The sequence below is a fragment of the Cyanistes caeruleus genome, chromosome 26 (genome assembly GCF_971803275.1).
Source record: "Cyanistes caeruleus chromosome 26, bCyaCae1.hap1.1, whole genome shotgun sequence".
NCBI lineage: Eukaryota > Metazoa > Chordata > Aves > Passeriformes > Paridae > Cyanistes > Cyanistes caeruleus.
In genome coordinates this window covers 132,920-149,584 of record NC_141726.1, presented here as the reverse complement: position 1 = coordinate 149,584, position 16,665 = coordinate 132,920, and the positions used below count along the sequence as shown (strand labels likewise).

At 51.6% G+C, this 16,665-nt stretch overlaps 1 protein-coding gene and 1 long non-coding RNA gene across 16 annotated transcripts in view; both read right to left on the bottom strand.

Moving 5' to 3' along the window:
* The window catches only part of EPB41 (erythrocyte membrane protein band 4.1), a 90,564-nt gene extending 83,590 nt beyond the window's left edge, over window positions 1–6,974 (bottom strand). For 8 of the 15 annotated variants that reach the window (XM_086863719.1, XM_086863730.1, XM_086863740.1 and 5 more), the window contains exon 1: window positions 6,767–6,831. The gene's annotated coding sequence lies outside the window, so the exon portion shown is untranslated. Of the gene's footprint in view, window positions 1–6,766 lie in introns of all 15 variants that reach the window. The other 7 variants (XM_086863722.1, XM_086863728.1, XM_086863729.1 and 4 more) reach the window with 3 other exon arrangements.
* Window positions 6,975–13,772: 6,798 nt separating this feature from the next.
* On the bottom strand, window positions 13,773–16,625 carry LOC147649241 (uncharacterized). Its single transcript, XR_015279415.1, has 2 exons — window positions 16,440–16,625; window positions 13,773–15,854 (listed from the first exon to the last, which is right to left on the bottom strand). It is a non-coding gene; the product is annotated as an uncharacterized LOC147649241 (long non-coding RNA).
* Between the last annotated feature and the right edge of the window lie 40 nt (window positions 16,626–16,665).

The following is a 16,665-nucleotide window of genomic DNA, read 5'->3' as shown; positions in this document are numbered from 1 at the left end:
GAGACACGTCAATGCCTCCTTTCCCAAAGATGCAGCAACAACTGCTCCCAGAACTAATGAGTCTGTCCTGCTCTGACCCAGGGCAGTTTTCAGCGTACACAGAATAAGCAGTCTTCTCTATGTTCACCTCCTGGGAAAATCCGAAGAGCTCCCATCTCCCCAGCCTGGGAAAGAACACAGATGGTCACGGAGATTAACGCATACAGAGAATTAACCACCCTATGCAAATGAGCTTCAAGCCAGCGCTGCCAGGTGGTTCGAGGTCCAGCACTTGGATGTGATCATCATGGCTTGCTGAGCTCTGGTAACAGCCTGGTATTGACCAGGACAGGGGCCAGGAACCTGAGCAGGATGAAGACAGTTTATAGGGAAGGCAGAATGCAAACTGCTGGAACCAGGCAGCTGCCGAAATCACATTCACCTCATGCTACAGCCAAAGAAAAAGCAGCAGTGCCAGAAACAACCCTGGTCAGCAGCAGCACAGATTAATTCTGAACTTGCGTATCTCGTATGTTCCCACTCAAAGGTAGTTCAGATGGAGCAAGCAGTGCTGCAACTACAACATGAGCCATCTGTGGCTCTGCATGCTGCTCACACAGCACCAGGCACCAGGCACCCACAGGATGGCAGAAGAAAAACCATAGCGGCTCCTGCTGCCTTTCCTAGAAGGCTGAAATCTTGGCACCCAGCTGAGGCACGGGATCTGTCAGCACAGCACACTGAGATGGACCACATAACCTTCCCAAGAAAGACAGGGTTTCTCCAGGATACCTCCTAGGGAGGAGCTGCACCTCAAACCCACCAGTAATTGGTTTAAGTCTTATTTCATCTTTCCTCAAAACCATTTTACTTTCCTTTAACACTTAAAAAAATTCCAACAGACATGGACATCTTGCTCAGCCAGTGCCCAGCTGGCAGTGGATCATTAGGGCCAAGTTTCAGGCCATGCCATGATGCAGATGACTGCGTTTGCTATTAAAAGCCTCCGCTCTGCACCCGAGGAAATTCTCAAGCAGTGCTGACCCTGTCTGCCAGCCTGTGAGCTCTGAGCAGCCACAGATCGGCAGAGACCAATCCCGGCCACATGGGAGAGGTTCACCTCCACGTCAGACACGGCACCTCCAGCACAACATCAACACAGACGCACAAAGTCACGTTACAGCTCAACGTGGCTCTGTGCCGGGCTGTCATCTTAACATCTGCCCTCCCTTGCTCCCACACTCAGTGTTTGAGTTCACCTGGGGGCAGAGAGGCAACTTGTGCTGTCCTGTCCAATACATACCCTCAGCACAGACAAAGAAGTGCCCGCAAGAAGCTTACCCCATCTCCAAGGGGTTTTGGAGAGTGGATACAGAAATACAAGCCTCTGGATGGCTGGCACTATCCAGTGAGCACCTAAATCACTGCAGCAGCCAGAGGGATCAGGTCATGGAGGTCACTACACAGCTGCCTTAACACCCTGGTGATGCTTTGAGGCATCAGTCCACCCCACTCCCCACAACAAAGCCAAGATCAGTGCCAACACTGAGTTTTCCAGGCCCTAAGGCTCAGAGCTGCCCCATAGCTGCCCTTCACTGCCTTGTTTGCAACAACTACCAGATTGCTGTAATGCCACTGCAGTCAACTCTGAAAGCTCCCAGTACAAGCCAAGCCTCACATCCCCTCCTTAAATCCAGTCCTGGTCAACTGTGGCCAGATGTAATTATCTACATGAAAGGCGCTCAAAGCCACCCCTAATAAGAGAATGTATCCAGGCTGGGGTTCCTCCTCCTCTGCTGCTTTCCAGGGCTCAAAAACTTGCCTCACATGAAGTGGACCAGCAAGAACTTCACCTCAGTCCTTGTTACAAAACCTGCCTTTCCCAGGAACGGAAGGAAAAGTCAGGTTTCTCAGTCACCTATTCACAAACAAGCAGAGAACATTTTAACAGGATTTGTTCATTTAATTGAATAGCACACAGGGGCTTTATTTGTGTTGGCAAAGGGCTTTGGGGTGAGCAAATGGAGGAGCAAAGGCAGGCCCCATGCCCCAGAACACTTCTCAGGAGCCATGAAACATGTCCAGGTCAAGCCCACAGCCTTACACAGGCCAGGATGGGCCTGGGGTGGCTCCCACAGCCTCAGCATCCTCCCACAGGGGTTCCCAGATGCCCCAAATCACCCCCCAGGAAGTCACCACCAGGGTTGACACAGCACAGTAAGACACCCCAAGTTCACATCAAGCCTCTTCTCCTAAAATCTGCCAATGAGCAGCAGTTTTGGAGCCTTCCTGGAGCCTCAGGGTCCAACTTGAGGGGGTTGAGACAGCAAAAAGCTGTTCCGACATGCCATTTGTGACCTCCCACAGACTCCAAATCAGGAGCCCAGACAGTGGCTGTGTTAGCCCTGCCCACGGTGCCCCATCCCCATCTGGTAGTCCAGGATTTTCTCAGGGGGCATCAGGAGGGGACTAGACACCAACCATACTAATTGGATAGACAGAGTCCTGCATCCCTACAAAGCTGCAAGCAGCTGCTCAGAACCTCTTGTGATCCACAAAAATAGTTTCATCTACAGAGCATGTATTAAACACCACAAACACCCTTTTCTTCCCTCTGTGCAAAGTGCATTTTCCCCTCACTGCAGTCCCAAAACAAAATCCAGCCCTGCAGATCAAACCAAGAAATGTAGCAAACTTTGAGCATGAACAATAGCAGGAGGATTTTCCAGACCTTCAAGCTTGTTTGGCAAGTCTCAGATTATGTAAAGCACTGCCATTGTTAGGGAAGCCATGCCCTATGCCGGAGCCAGCTGGCACCACACACCCCACCCAGCACTGCCTGCAACGGCAGTGGGGCTTGTGCAACACCACAAACTCCTTCCCAGGCACTTCCACTGCAGCAGTCGCTGCCTTTCATTTTACACCTCACTCTTTTGTGATTAATCATCTCCCCAGGGTCCGGGTTTTCCAGCCCATCCTGCCCAGGTGTTTGATGGCCTGGATGAAGTCTCCTTTGTGTCCACAGGGTGGCTTTACTACAGCTGTGCCCAGATGTGAAGGATCCCCTTCCATGGTTTAACTAATCCTTGGCTCTTCTGCCAGTTGGACCATGCCAGAGGGCTGGAGCACTTATCACTGTGCACACATCCTCTGGGAAAACAATATGAGAGCCTGCACTCATTCCACATTCAGCACCCAGCTAGAAAAACCCCTGAAGCAGGCAGAATGCTAGCTGGCATCCCTGGTACCTGGCTCCACACATGATCCACGTCCCTGGCAATGGCCTCGCACACGGCCCCGGCGCATTTACCTAATTAAGACTTAATGAAGTAGGGAGATCTATTGTGGGCCTGGAAGGTGAGCAGATGTGCCCCCTGAACCTAGCCACTGCCAAGGAAAGTGCACTGCTGTCTCCAGGGTGAATCAGCAGGAAAAGCTCAGGCCGGGATGCTCAGCCCTGCAAATTCCAGACCCTGCTGCTTTCTCAGTGCCAGGGATGGAAAATGCTCTGGTCATCAGCAGCCTCTAGTGGGGAGAGGTGGGCAGCTGTGGTGGCTGCTTTGGCCAGACCCCAGAGCCCCAGCCAGCCCACCCTGGCTGTTCTCACCAGCTCAGAAGGGGATGGCATGACAAAGTTCCGATGTCATGGTATGGGGGACCCAAACCATCACGGCTTCATTGGAATAACCGCTGTGTGAGACTGCTCATCCCCCAAGTGCTAGTCCCAGGCTAAATAGGGACAACCAGCTGCAGCCCCTCCTGGTGAATCCCAACTCAGAGGCTCACACAAATCACCGCATGAAGCAAAACTCATAAAAAAAGACAACCAAGACATCCCTCTCCTTCTGGGCAGCTCACTGAGACACACCTCCAGGCTAATGATGCACAAGTCCACCCCCTTCCCAAATCACACCTCCAACCATAGCATCCAGCATGGCAAAGAGCCAGTTATGACCCTAATCTTCCAGCCACCACACCCTCAAGCCTCTTCCTGCAGCTGTGAACACACAGGTGAAACTGCTGAGAAGGGACAGGTCAATTCCTGCTCTCTGGGACAGGGACCACCTGCAGCCTGCCTTACCCTCTGGTTTTTATTCTGGGAAATAGCTGGGGAGGGAGCTCAGAAAAACCTTGCTATATATTAAATCAGTGACATAATTTCAAAGTGCCCTCCTCAGAAAACAGCTGATGTTTTTGCCTTTTCTCTGAGAGATCCTCTCCCTGACATTGGCTCCAAAAGGACCGTGCCAGCCTGGGGGGACACGCCGTGCAGAGCGATGCAGCTGCAGGCAATTCCAGCAGCTGCCAGGCTGTGCGTCAGGAAGAGGGAGCCTCATCCCAGCAGCATTGCTGCAGATGAGAAGGCACTTTCTCTCCTCAGCAGGTTTCAAGCCTTCTCAGAAGGCCTGAAGTTTCTCCTAAGCATGAGGAAAAGCAGAATGAAGGGACAGGAGAGCCCCACATCCACAGAACATGGGAAGCAGTTTGATGCACAGATCAACTTTTTTCTGCTGCTGACTCACCATTATCATCATCACAGGCAGAAGCAGTGTGTGCCCCAATTTTTACAGAGAAACTAAGGGGCTGGCAGCACCAGAAGCTGGAGGAGACCCATGTCTACACAGGCCCCAGAGCTGGGAGAGGAACCGTACTCCTAGGGGGATGCAAATTGTTCCACAAGTTTCAGCTGGCTCCTCTCAGAAACAGGGATGGTGCAGCTGCACCACCACGGCACAGTGGCCATGAGCAGGGTGATGGCTCAGAGGAAGGATTAACCCAAACATGGAACCCTGGTTCCACCCCAGCTCCAGTGCAAGTTACTCCCATGGACTAGCCAGGTTACTCTGGCAGAAAGAGGATGCAAAAGAGACCTGACTCTGTCTCTCTCCTACAGCGGAATCTGTGCTTCCACTAAGCCTCAGGAAGGAAGCACAGGAACGTTCTGGGATGCACCTTGCAAGAACCCAACTTGCTCCCGTGCTCCAGGGCAACTTCTGTTCCACGGGGCAGCAGAGATTCCTTGCAGCACCAGCCTTTCCCATGCTGGCCGTCTGCTCCGGCTCAGCTGTTCCCGCTGCCGGGCGGTGGCAGAGCATGAGAGACATGTGCCAGTGCCGGGGGCCGACGGGGCACCCCAAACCTCGGCCCAGCCTGCCCTCCTGCAAGGCACGTGTGACCGACATCAGCCCCCGTACTGTCTGAGCCCTGGCTCAGCCTCACAGCCCCAGCACAGCCCCTCCTGCTCACACAAACCGCACAGCAAGTGCTGGCTTTGCCCGGCGTAAGGCAATCCTGGGGCGAGGAGGCGGCTCCCGGCAGCGCCGAGCCAAGGCACACCCCTCCATTGCAACACAGCCCTAAAGATAGTAGTGCCTGTCCCCCGCTGTCCCCGGCCATCCCACCAGCCGCTCGGACCCCTCCGGGAAGTGGGGAAGGCAGACGCCAACGGCACGGACTGACGAGCAGGTTCAGCAGCCTCTCGTCCAAGCACGACTGCAGAAGGGCGAGATTCGGGAGAGGAAGAGCTTGCAGGAACCGCGGGGCACGCCGCACACGAGTCTGCTTGCAACATCAGCGCAAAATGGCCCCATCGGAGAGGGAACGTGAAGACATCGACCCCCTCCTCGGCGCAGGGAAGTCAGTGGGAGCTTTCAGCGCCGGGACAGGGCTCGGCGGCAGGAGCAGCCCCCGCGGCCCCGCCACTGCCGCCGGCTTTGAGACCGTCCCGGCGGGCGCAGACGGGGTCTCGACGAGACATCGCGGCCGCCCCGAAGCCACAGGCTGAGCTGCTGCATCTCGGGCACAGCCCCAGGAACACCGAATGCTCCAAGAACCAGAGCTGGACCCAAATGCCAAAGCGGGAGCTGCCACCTCTCAGGAAGGGTCGTTGCCGTGAGTGGAGGGGACCCCACTCCCCGAGGCTGCACCTGCCTTTGCCCCTCCACTGCACCAGTGGCAACAGGAGCGCAGGGGGAAACATCCGAGTCCCAGGGATGGTACTCCCCGTGAGGCAGTGCCCCATCCACCTCCTCAGCATGAATCCACTCATGGATGTGGCCCTCCGCCCCACATCCTCCCCCGCAGCCCCACTCAGAGTCTCTAGAACAGCCCTAAGTGCAGCCCATTCCCCCCAAACGCAGCCTGACCCTACTGGGGATCCCCCCCACTCCAGAGCACCTCACTTCCTTTCTACCCCATAGGCTTCCTGACAGCGCTGCAGTCTCCCCTAGTCTCGCTCAGTCCCTGAACATCCCCCATTTCTCCGTAACCCCCCCTGCTCCACATCTCAGTCACCGTGGGTCCCCTACACCTAGACGGACATTCCCACCCCCACCCCCTCCAGCCCTTGAGCACCCTAAAACACCTCACATCCAGTTTGACCTCTACGGGTGCCCCTGGTTCTTGCAACCCCAGGTCACAAGCAGCCTGACCCCACCGGAGACCCCCTGCTTCACAGCACCTCACGCCCTCTGGCAACCCTTCCACTCCATAACCAGCCTGAGCCCCCATGTGCCTCCACAGCACCACAACTCCTCCTACAACCCCGCAGCCCATGACCGGACTGACCCACCACGGGTCCCTCTCAGGAGCCCCAAATCCTCCAGAAGTTGTCTGACCCCTATACTCCGCAAAGTACTCCAGGACTTCCACAGCACCCCCGCACCCCATAACCTGCCTGACCCCTACAGTCCTCCCCCCCAAAAAAAAACCTCTCTCGCCCCAAAATAGGCCTGACACCCAAGGAACTCCCACTTCCCCCCGTGACCCCCGGCCTCCACCCGCTCACCGGGGCCGCCGCTCCGCTCCGCTCTGCTTCTACCTGCACCGCCGGCCCCGCCCACTTTGACGTCACCCCTCGAGCCCCGCCCCTTGGCCGCGCCCACTAGCTGCCGCCTCCGCCCGCCAGCGCGCGAAGGGGGCGAGGCCAGCGAGCGCCGCTGCAGTGGGCGGAGCCCACAGGTGACGGGCGGGGGCGGAGCCAGGAGATTCCTCCCAGCCCCCGTGACATCATAGGCCCGTATAAGGAGAAGGTGCCCCAACGGGTTCCCCCCGCGCCAAGGCAAAGCCCCAAAAACGGCAAAATCAGAGCTTTTGTAGATTTTTTTGCTCATTTTCACTATTTTCCGAAGTTTTCTTAGGGAAGACCCCGTCCTTGTGGGTGGCTGGAGGAGCTGGGGGTGTCCCCGTCCTGAGCCCACCGCGGGAGGCCGGGGCCGGTAAGGGCGGCAGGGTCACTGAAGTGCCCCCAAACCCGACCCCATCCTGGGGCCACGCCCGTGTTATCGGTGCCGCGCAGGCGGCGGCTGCGGAGATAAGCGGGAATAGGGCCCCGCGAGGACGGGGGTGCCGGTGGCGGCAGGATGGAATTCGGGCCCAGCACCGAGGGCCTCGCTGTCCTCTCCGCTGGCCTGGCGGTGGTGGCCCCGCGGTGGCGGCCCCGCGGTGGCACTGGCTGCTGGCTCTGGGCTCTCACCCCGGGTCACGCTCAGGAGCCGGGTCCCCACAGCACCCCTGGGGCCCCGCACGCCCCCGTACCCTGCCCTGGGGCCGGGGTGTCCCCATGGGGAGGCTCCTGGTGCCACCCAATGGTCACCGCCCTGGGGACACTGGCGAGGACAGTCACCGTATGTCCCCTGCTGTCTCTCCCAGGGCCATTGCAGCCCCCAGATCCTGCCCCGAGCTCAGAACCTCAACACCACGCAGCTCAGGTGTGACAGGGGTTTGTTCCCCCTCACCCGCCCCTCGCTGGAAGCCCTAAGCCTTCCCCAGTGAGGATGAAGTTTTGGGAGCAGGAAGAACCTCCAGGCCCTGCCGCGGTGCAGAAGTGGGAGAGGGGGGAGTCCCTGGCTAATGTGATGAGAGGGGGATGAATCCGTAAGCTGTTAAGCCACTGCAAAGCCCCTCGTGTTCTGGCCCTGTTATCACCAACTTCTGCTCACATCTGCTCCCAGGGCTATTTTTAATCTGGTATTAAGGACTTGTGGGTCCTTCAGCAGGCAGAGGGGGGCTCTGCTTGTTCCCCCTCCAAGCCATGGAGGGAAGAGCTGTGTTTTGTGGGCTGCAGAGGTGCCTGTGAAACACTAACATCAATCCTGCTGCTATTGGGAATGGGAAAAGAATGCCCTGTCAACCCCCCACCTTCCAGCACCCAGCCATCAACTCTCTAGAGGGTCCCAGCACTGGGGAAAGGTCAGAGGTGGAACCAGGCAGGAGCCTCACACAAAGGGATGAGTTCAGGGATATAAAAAATAAAGAGATATTTATTAGCATTGAGTAAAGTACAACCTCAGCATGGCTTGAGGCTCAGCAGCTGTATGAATGGCAGGAGAGAAGCTCAGAGAGGGGAAACAGCCTGAGCAGGGCTGTGCCAACAAGGTCCTGGGACTGTGCAAAGGCCTTAAAAACAGAAACAACATCTGATAAACTATTTACAGTTCAAATTGATTACAGGAGAATGGAGGCTCAGAAGCTGCTGCAGGCTAAGAGAAGGAGCAGATGCTGGCATGGGACATGGGCCCTGAGCTGGTGTGTCAGCAGTCTGGAAGTTCAGGGCAGCAGCTGGGGACAGCTGGGACTGTCCCTTGTCAACAGGTTCTAATTTGGGGTAGGAAAATGTGGTGAGGTGAAGCCTTGGGGCTGTTGCTCCTGCCTGTCTGGAACAGGAATTTTTCACTATTTCCAGTGGTGATAGGCAGGGATGATTTAAGAAACAGGATCAGGTCCTGTACCTGGATGTTTCTACTAAAAATCAGAAGATTTTTCCACACTAGACAAGACCTTATCAGTCCCAGTGAGCTGCCAAGGTGCTGCTGGACATACCACTGCACTGGCTGCTGATGGCCTTTCCTGGAGCTATGGGCTGGCAATGGGGCCCTTAATGGCACAGAGACTCTGCCAGGTGTGTGGCCAGGAGGGAATCCCACCCCTGGGGACACCAGTGCAAACAGCTCCCCGTGGCACTGCCCCAGTAACTCCAGATGGGATCTGCTCCATTTACAAATATGAGAATTACTCTTGCCAGTACCTTAAACTCTCCAGGGAGACTGGAGCTGAACAGTGTTCCTCCTACTTACAAACATCCAGAGCTGAAACAGCTGCAGCCTCACTGTGCATGTGTGAGCCCTCTCCCACCCCAGAGCCATTTCTGACAAGATTAGGAAGAAATTCCTCCCTGTGAGGGTGCTGGGGCCCTGGTACAAGTTGCTCAGATGCTGTGGCTGCCCCATCCCTGGAAGTGTCCAAGGCCAGGTTGGATGGGGCTTGGAGCAGCCTGGGATAGTGGAAGGTGTCCCTGCCCATGGCAGGGGGTTGAAATGAGATGAGCTTTAAAGTGCCTTTAAACCAAAACTACTCCACGGTTCTATGAAATGCTCATCAAGGCACTAAAAGCTGCCCAGAGCAGCATGTGCAGGGGACACATTGTGGTCTGGCAGCCTGGTCCACCCCCAGTTCATGCTAGAAGAACTCTTGGGGTCTGAATCAGGAATTATGCTGTGGGCAGGAGACAGGCAGGAGCCACATGACTTTTCCACTCTCCCTTCTGGCCAGGGGGGAACATTAGCTCTCAGACATGGAGAATATTTGTGCTGGGAACAGTGCTTATAACCTTCAGAGGCAGACCAGAGACAAGAGATTCCAAAACACAGTTTGTACTGGAGTGATAACTCTGCTCCCAAATACCCCACTGCAATGGTTTCTAACCAGCTACTGGGATTACCAAGACAGCAAGGAATGCAAAGGAGCAAGTGTATTCTATAGATGTAGGCCAATCTTGCTTTTGCTAAGAGTAAAGAAAGAGTTACTTTTTTGAAGTGACAGATTTGTGGTGTTTCCTGGCCAAGGCAAGATAAAAGAGTTCCCATTCCTCTTTAATGAGGAGGAAGTTTGTGCAGAGAGAGAGTGAGGATGAACTGTTTCTAGTGCAGTCTTTTATGGAAAAAGTTTAGGGAAGGTCCATGTGTGGGTTTCTAAAATGTTTAAATGCTGCAGGGTTTCAGAGAATCATAGAATGTCCCAGCTTGGAAGGGACCCCCAGGGATCATTGAGTCCAGCCCCCGACCCTGCACAGCTGCTCCAACAATCCCACTCTGTGCCTGAGAGCATTGTCCAAACACTCCTGGAGCTCTGGCAGCCTCAAGTCAGCAGCAATATCAGGGGAAAGGAAACCTTGTTAGGGGTTGAGTTTGGTCCCAGGAGGGAGGTGGAATAATTTTTACTCTCTCAGGCAAAAAAGAGAGATCCAGCCTGATCACAAGGAAAGAATGTCTCTGATGTCCCCTTCCCAAGTGCTATGGTCCCACACCAAGAGAGGGAGGGTGAGCAAAGCCAGAGCACAGCTCAGGCACCCCATCGAGGGCACTGGGGGTTCCAGACCAAGAGAGCAGCCCCAAGTTTGTTCACATCCTTCAGGGATACCCAGACTCTGCAGTGAAAATCAGAGCACTTTGTTTTCAGAGTGGCCATTCTGAGCTTGTGCTCTGCTGTGGCTATTGCTCTGCATGACAAACACAAAGCCCACAGTAAGTGAAATTACATGTTGGGCTTGTTTTTTAAAGCATTAATGTTTATGGGAAACTGGAAACTCATACCAGTTTGGGCTAAATCTGAACAACAGAGAAAATAAATCAGACTGGGCTTTGTGCACATACTTTTCTATGAAGAAAGTTGTCTACAGTATATATTACACTCCAGAATAAATCTAAGATAAACAAAGTTGAACTTTTAATCTTCTCAGTCCTTCTTCCTGTGAAAAGAAACCTTTCCAAGAGAGAACCAGCCCACCATCTATTCACTCCTCCTTGTTTAACTTCTTGTGAGGATCAGTGCAGACATCATGGAGGACAGAATGCTCCCCATCCTGCGCGTTACTTGGCTGCATGAATGTTTCTCAACACTCCTTCCCTTGCTTTGCTAGGCAAAATAACACCTTTCTCCAAAGGAGCAAAACAGCTTGCCTGTGTGCCAGCTCCAGATCCCTTCTGTCAGGCACCAAGCACCAGCAACCCCAGCAGGAAGAAGGAGAAGATGGAATCAATAGTTTGCAGGAAGGACTTAGCACTTTTAAAACCAGAACTTCTCTTCCCTGTGTCTGAAAGTTTTATGAAAACACAGAGGTGTTTTCATAAAACAGAGGTTTTATGAAAACACCTTCTTAAGGTCCCCAGTAACCACCAAAATGTCACTTTTTGGACCATCAGATATATCTGATATTCCACCCTGAATAATGACCAGGTCCTTTCCTAAATTAGCACACAGAGAGGTTCCATTTAAAGAAAGAAAAGTCACACACCAATTTTTGAACTTGCAGGACTTAGAAAGTCATGCTCCTGAAATGTAGGGAATCTAGTGTTTTCCAATCCCTATGACACCTTTTTTTTACCTGCAAACCCAGAGCCAGCCTGGGAGCTTGCTGGCCATGGCAGAGCTTTTATACCAAACAAACACCAGCACTTTTTGGTTTCAGTGACCAAACACCAAAGACACAAACTGCTTCCCTTGACACAAACACCAAAGCACACACATGTGCCTTGCAGCCAAGACTCACTTTGAGGTCCTCATGACTCAAAGAGGAGCACAAAGGAGCTCCATTTGGTCTGGCTCAGCCTCCAGTCACAGAAACTCCTGTATTTCCACTCCTTGTCACCTTTTCACTGTCTCCACAACTTTTTTTTCTGCAGCTGAAATATGGATTAGGGAACTGACCTGAAATAAAAATAACCTAACCGAATGAAAAAAACAAAAACAAAGGGAAATTTGTCCTGGTTTTCTTTTGGAATTGAGGTCATTCCAAAAGCTAGGCCATCACATAGCCATGCAAATGGTACCACAGGATGAGAGAGGGGAACAGTGGTGATGCAGAAGGGATCAGTCACAGAAAGGAGAACATGACTGGGGTTCTGGAAACGCACTGCTGCTGTAAAGAAATACTTGTGAAACCCAATCCTGCCCAAATTTGGAACTATTTGTTTTTGACCGGAGACTTGAGAGCCTGTCGACTACTGACTGAGAGCCTGCCACACAGACAAATCCCTCTTGGCTGCCCATTAGCGACAAGGGATCCTTATCCTGCAGGACCACAACATTCTTGGGTCTGTCTCTGGTACTTTGAATAAAAACAACCTGAAAATCTCAATTGAATAACTTGGTTGACAGAAGAAGAAAAACACAAACCTGTTAATGCAACCAGTGCTATAAATAACCTTTAAAGACCCAGGCTGAAAGCTGGGTAAGGCCCACAGGAAGGCGAGAGATGAGCTCCAGGTCTTTGTGGTTCAGGAGAATTTCCTGTCTTGTCAGTGCATGTTTCCTCTGATCCAGGGAGGGAGGGATGGTGTCCAAGGCCATTCCTTTTACTCACCAACCATGACATCGTCTGGAGGAAGGGGTGGCTGAGCAGTTTTAATGCTGACGGAGGATGACTTAGGAATTGAATGGCAGAGAGAGATAATCCAAGTTGGTTTCAGGGCCTCAGGGATACTGGGGTAACTCCAGTGAGAATGTGCAGATTAACTCTGCCCCTTTCCTGAAGGAGCTGTTCCAGCAGGACCTGTCTGCACCCACCCACCATTCATTGCATGAACGACCTGCGCTGACCATTCCCCACCTGTCCCTGGAGAGCTGCAATGGAGACTGCAAGGGTCACACCTCACTGCTGGAAGTGGGGAAATCCTGTGGAATGGGCTAAGGCAAATGGCAGGATCCCAGTGGGAGGGAGTCCTGTGATTCTTCTGTTTTCATAGTCCAGGGAGAAAACACTCCCCATCATGCTCTTTTCACCAGCAACGGACCTCTGGAAATCAGACCCTTTCCAATAAGATGGCCACACGTGGATTTAGGAATCTGGGCAATCAGGTTGGTAAATGTTTAGTGCAGGGTTTTTCAAAAACAGTTCACTATGTCCTTGTTGAAAATCCCTCCTCCAGAAGTAACAAACTCAAGGTGCTGTGGCAGTGTTCTTTAATGTGTGTGCGCACTTTGTGAGGTGGGATTCTGTTCTTAGCCCCATTTTATGGCTGGGAAAACCAAGGTAAAAATGAAGCAGCATTTCCCAAGGCTCCATTGCGTGCTAGTGCCCAAGCCAGAAACAGACCCTTCTGCTTCTGACACCTAGTTCCTGCTCTAATTACCAGAAAATTTCCCTCCTCTATGGCACAGCCAACTGGTTCCAATAATAAATCCAAGCTGTTGCAAAGATCAAGTCCATTTTTTGGCTGCTTAACCCAAAAAAACATTTAATTTTCAAAACACAGGTTTGGCTTTTCACCAGAGAAAAGATTTGGTTTTCATTATTCATCTGTTTTATGATTTTTTTTTCTTTCTCTCTTTTTAAAAGCCAAACATTCAATCACTCTGTTCAATATAGGGTTCCTAGGGCAGGAGCACTGCAACTATCATTACCATAGAAATCATTATTCTTACTATAAATACACCTCTGTATTTTTCATTTTGTTATTTTTATGTCTAAAAATGGAATCTTTAGCAAACCTCAAAATGCTGTCCAGAAAACTCTGAATCAAATCCTGTAGTCATGACTTCTGAAAATAAACTTTTTTTAAAAAATTGTAGCGTTCCTTGGTTTATGTCCAAAGCAATAACACCTGACCTATAGCTTTCCAACACTGCTTTAATTATGCCAGTCTGTGGTGGTAAAGATAATATTGTTTTACTTAGACACAATCAGATTGTCATAATGGTATCTTATGTTACCTATTCTGTATGGGAATATGCCAAATCACGATAAAAAAATATATATATTTAAAATGTGCCCACTCAAGCTATGTCAGAACAAAAGATTTGTGAAGGAACTTTAATGTATTACTTTTTACTGTATTTAATGCTTTAATGTGTTACTATTTACTGTATTCTAACACATACAGTAATCACTGCTGGGCTAAAAATGAATACAAATGCACAGAGAAATTACATTTGTCCTTTTATAAAAGCAGCAGAATATGATTTCTAGCTTTTCTTTTTATATATTTGTTTTCCTAACCTGGAAATTCAGATTCTGTGGAGGCTGGAAGATTCTCAGACAAGTAGAAAGCAACTGAAAATAGTTTTATCAGCAAGTTTATGAGTGTAAAGACTGATCTGTTGAAAGGAGAAACAAATGCTAATTAGATCCTTGAATTCTGTTTTTGATTCCTCAGTCAGCACAAATGAGTAACTAACTTGGTGGAGAAAGGAAGCTTTTGTTGAAGAACTGAATCACACCAGATTCTCATTTAATCCCACCTTGTCCAAGAACCAGTAACTCATTATAAACAGGAGAACTGAGGATTAAAATGACTGAATCCATCTTTGATCTTTTATCTCTACTCCCCTCTTGAACGTCATCCCATCAGACGGGATTGGACGCAATTAATTTTTTCAGTACAACAGGCAACAAGGGAAGCAGGAACATTAAACTAGGTGCTTTTATGTGTGTTTCTGTTGTGTTTCCTCATGTCCAGAGCCCTGTGCTGAGCAGGCAGGTGTAATTCTGAAAGCAACACCACTACAGGGAACATCCAGGACCTCTGGGGCTTCCAAACAACCAAAAGCAGCCAGGGAGATCAAAGTTCTTCACCCTGGGCCAGCTGCAGCACTGGTGGCTCCATTAACCTCCCTGCCACACAAAAGAAGCATTATTATTTTTTCTGGATGCCTTTGATATGGACACTAACTCTCTTCCATCAAAGCCAAAGAATACCTGGAAAACCACTTCAGAGGATTTGAAATTACCTCAATATATCTTCAATACAAAGAACACTGAAATAGGGGAAAATAGGTTGAAATTTAAAAATCAAAAACCCACAAAACCTCTGTTGAAAAGCCCAAGCCTCTGAAAACCTGAGCTTTTAGCCTGAAAAAAAGAGAATGAGCCACAGCTTTGTGGGCTCTGCGAAGAGCTTCATGTTAACCAGTGGATAAATTGTCATGTTGGGAAAAGAAAACCATTCTGGAAGCTGATATCTGAAAGACAGACAGCGGGGGCTTCAAAGGGGGTGAAGAGATGAGATTGCCAGTGAAACCGAGGCACAAGAGGTGCAACTTGACAGCCCAAGGTCTTCATTCAGCTGAGTTATCAGCTGTGGGTCTTGCTGCCTTTCTGATTTCATGCTAGATTTTACATTTTAGGGAGGAACTTGGACAAAAATGACCTGAGAGTGCTCTAGGGATTCAGAAGTCAGTAAACACATAAAATATGTTAACCTCATGTCTTGCATCCTCCAAGACTTGATATTCTAGAGCAGCCTATACTTCAGCATGATGAGAGATGTAGATCCTGCTCAGAATGAGGATGAAGGATTCTCACAGCATCCTGCAGGAATATAGGAAGGATTAAACGTTCCCTGCTTTGTCCGCAGGGAAAAATAGAACAAAGAATTCTCCGTTCTCCTCCCGGTGGGTTTCAGGCATTAGTTATGGAAGAGGGATATTGCGGGGCAAGATTTGAGTGGACGCTGACACGTCACTTCGGAAGGAGATCCAGAATTGGCACCATCACGCGAAGCTGCCTAATGCCAGTACCGGAAAACCTCCACCCGAAACCGGCGGGCTCTTGCTGCCCTCTCCCGGGACAGGACGGTCGCGCCTCGTCCGGAGCCCGGATCACCTCGGCGAGAATACCGCGGAGGCTTTGGGGTGTCCCTGTCTCCAGGAGCTGGATTTATGGCGTGCGGCAGCGCCTGCACAACCACAGACAGGGATTCAGCCCATGCCTGGCGTTCCGTAACAGGGCACAGGGCTCGCCCGTGACCAAAGATGCCGAAATTCCAGCCGGCTCTCAGGATGCCGAAAATACCAAGCAGCTCTCGGGCGCGCTCGTCTCTGCTCCGTCGGTACGAGGGGGCTCACCTTCTCCAGGAATTGCCACCCTCGCTGTCGAAGGCCTGCGGAAGTAAACAAGAGAAGAGGATCACACCGTACCCAGTCCGACCCCACGTTCGGGGCTGATGCCCCAAACATGGATCTCCTATCTGTATGAAGAGGCAGTGGTCTAAGCTCAGAGACCCAGTCTGGCTGGGATTCGAAGCTTCTGATGCAGCTGCTGCCCTGTTGGGTGGAGGGGAGCCGGGTTCATGGCCTCTCACAAACCTCTCTACGACAAAAAAACCCACATCCAGTCTTTGGCTTTTCAACATTGTCAAAAACTGTCCAACTTTGTGCCAGCTCTGACAGCAGTGGTGCCTTGAAGAGATGACCAAAGTGCTTGTCACAGCATGGAGATGTGTCGTGGGAGGGTTGGGTTGGATATCGGGAAAAGGTTCTTCCTCCAAAAGGGGGAAAAAGTGTCCCCCCGGCTCCCCAGGGAATGGTCATAACCCCAAGGCTGCCAGAGCTCCAGGAGCATTTGGACAATACTCTCAGGCACAGGGTGGGATTGTTCGAATGTCCTGTGCAGGGCTGAGAGCTGGTCTCGATGATTCCTGTGGGTCCTTCCCAACTCAGCATATTCTATGATTTTTTCCTAATACCTGTATCTTCTGTCTCAGCTTAAGGCCATTTCCTCTTGCCCTCTCACTGCAGGCACTGTAGAAGAGACCGGTCCCCAGCTCACTGCAGTCTGCTTCCAGGTAGTTGTAGTTGTCCCAAAGCCTCCCCAAGTTGCCCCAAACCCGCGCCCTCTCCCTCCGGCTCCCTCCCGCGGCTATCGCTCCTCCTGCCGCCAGGGGGCGCTGCGGCGGCGGGGGCGCCGCTCTC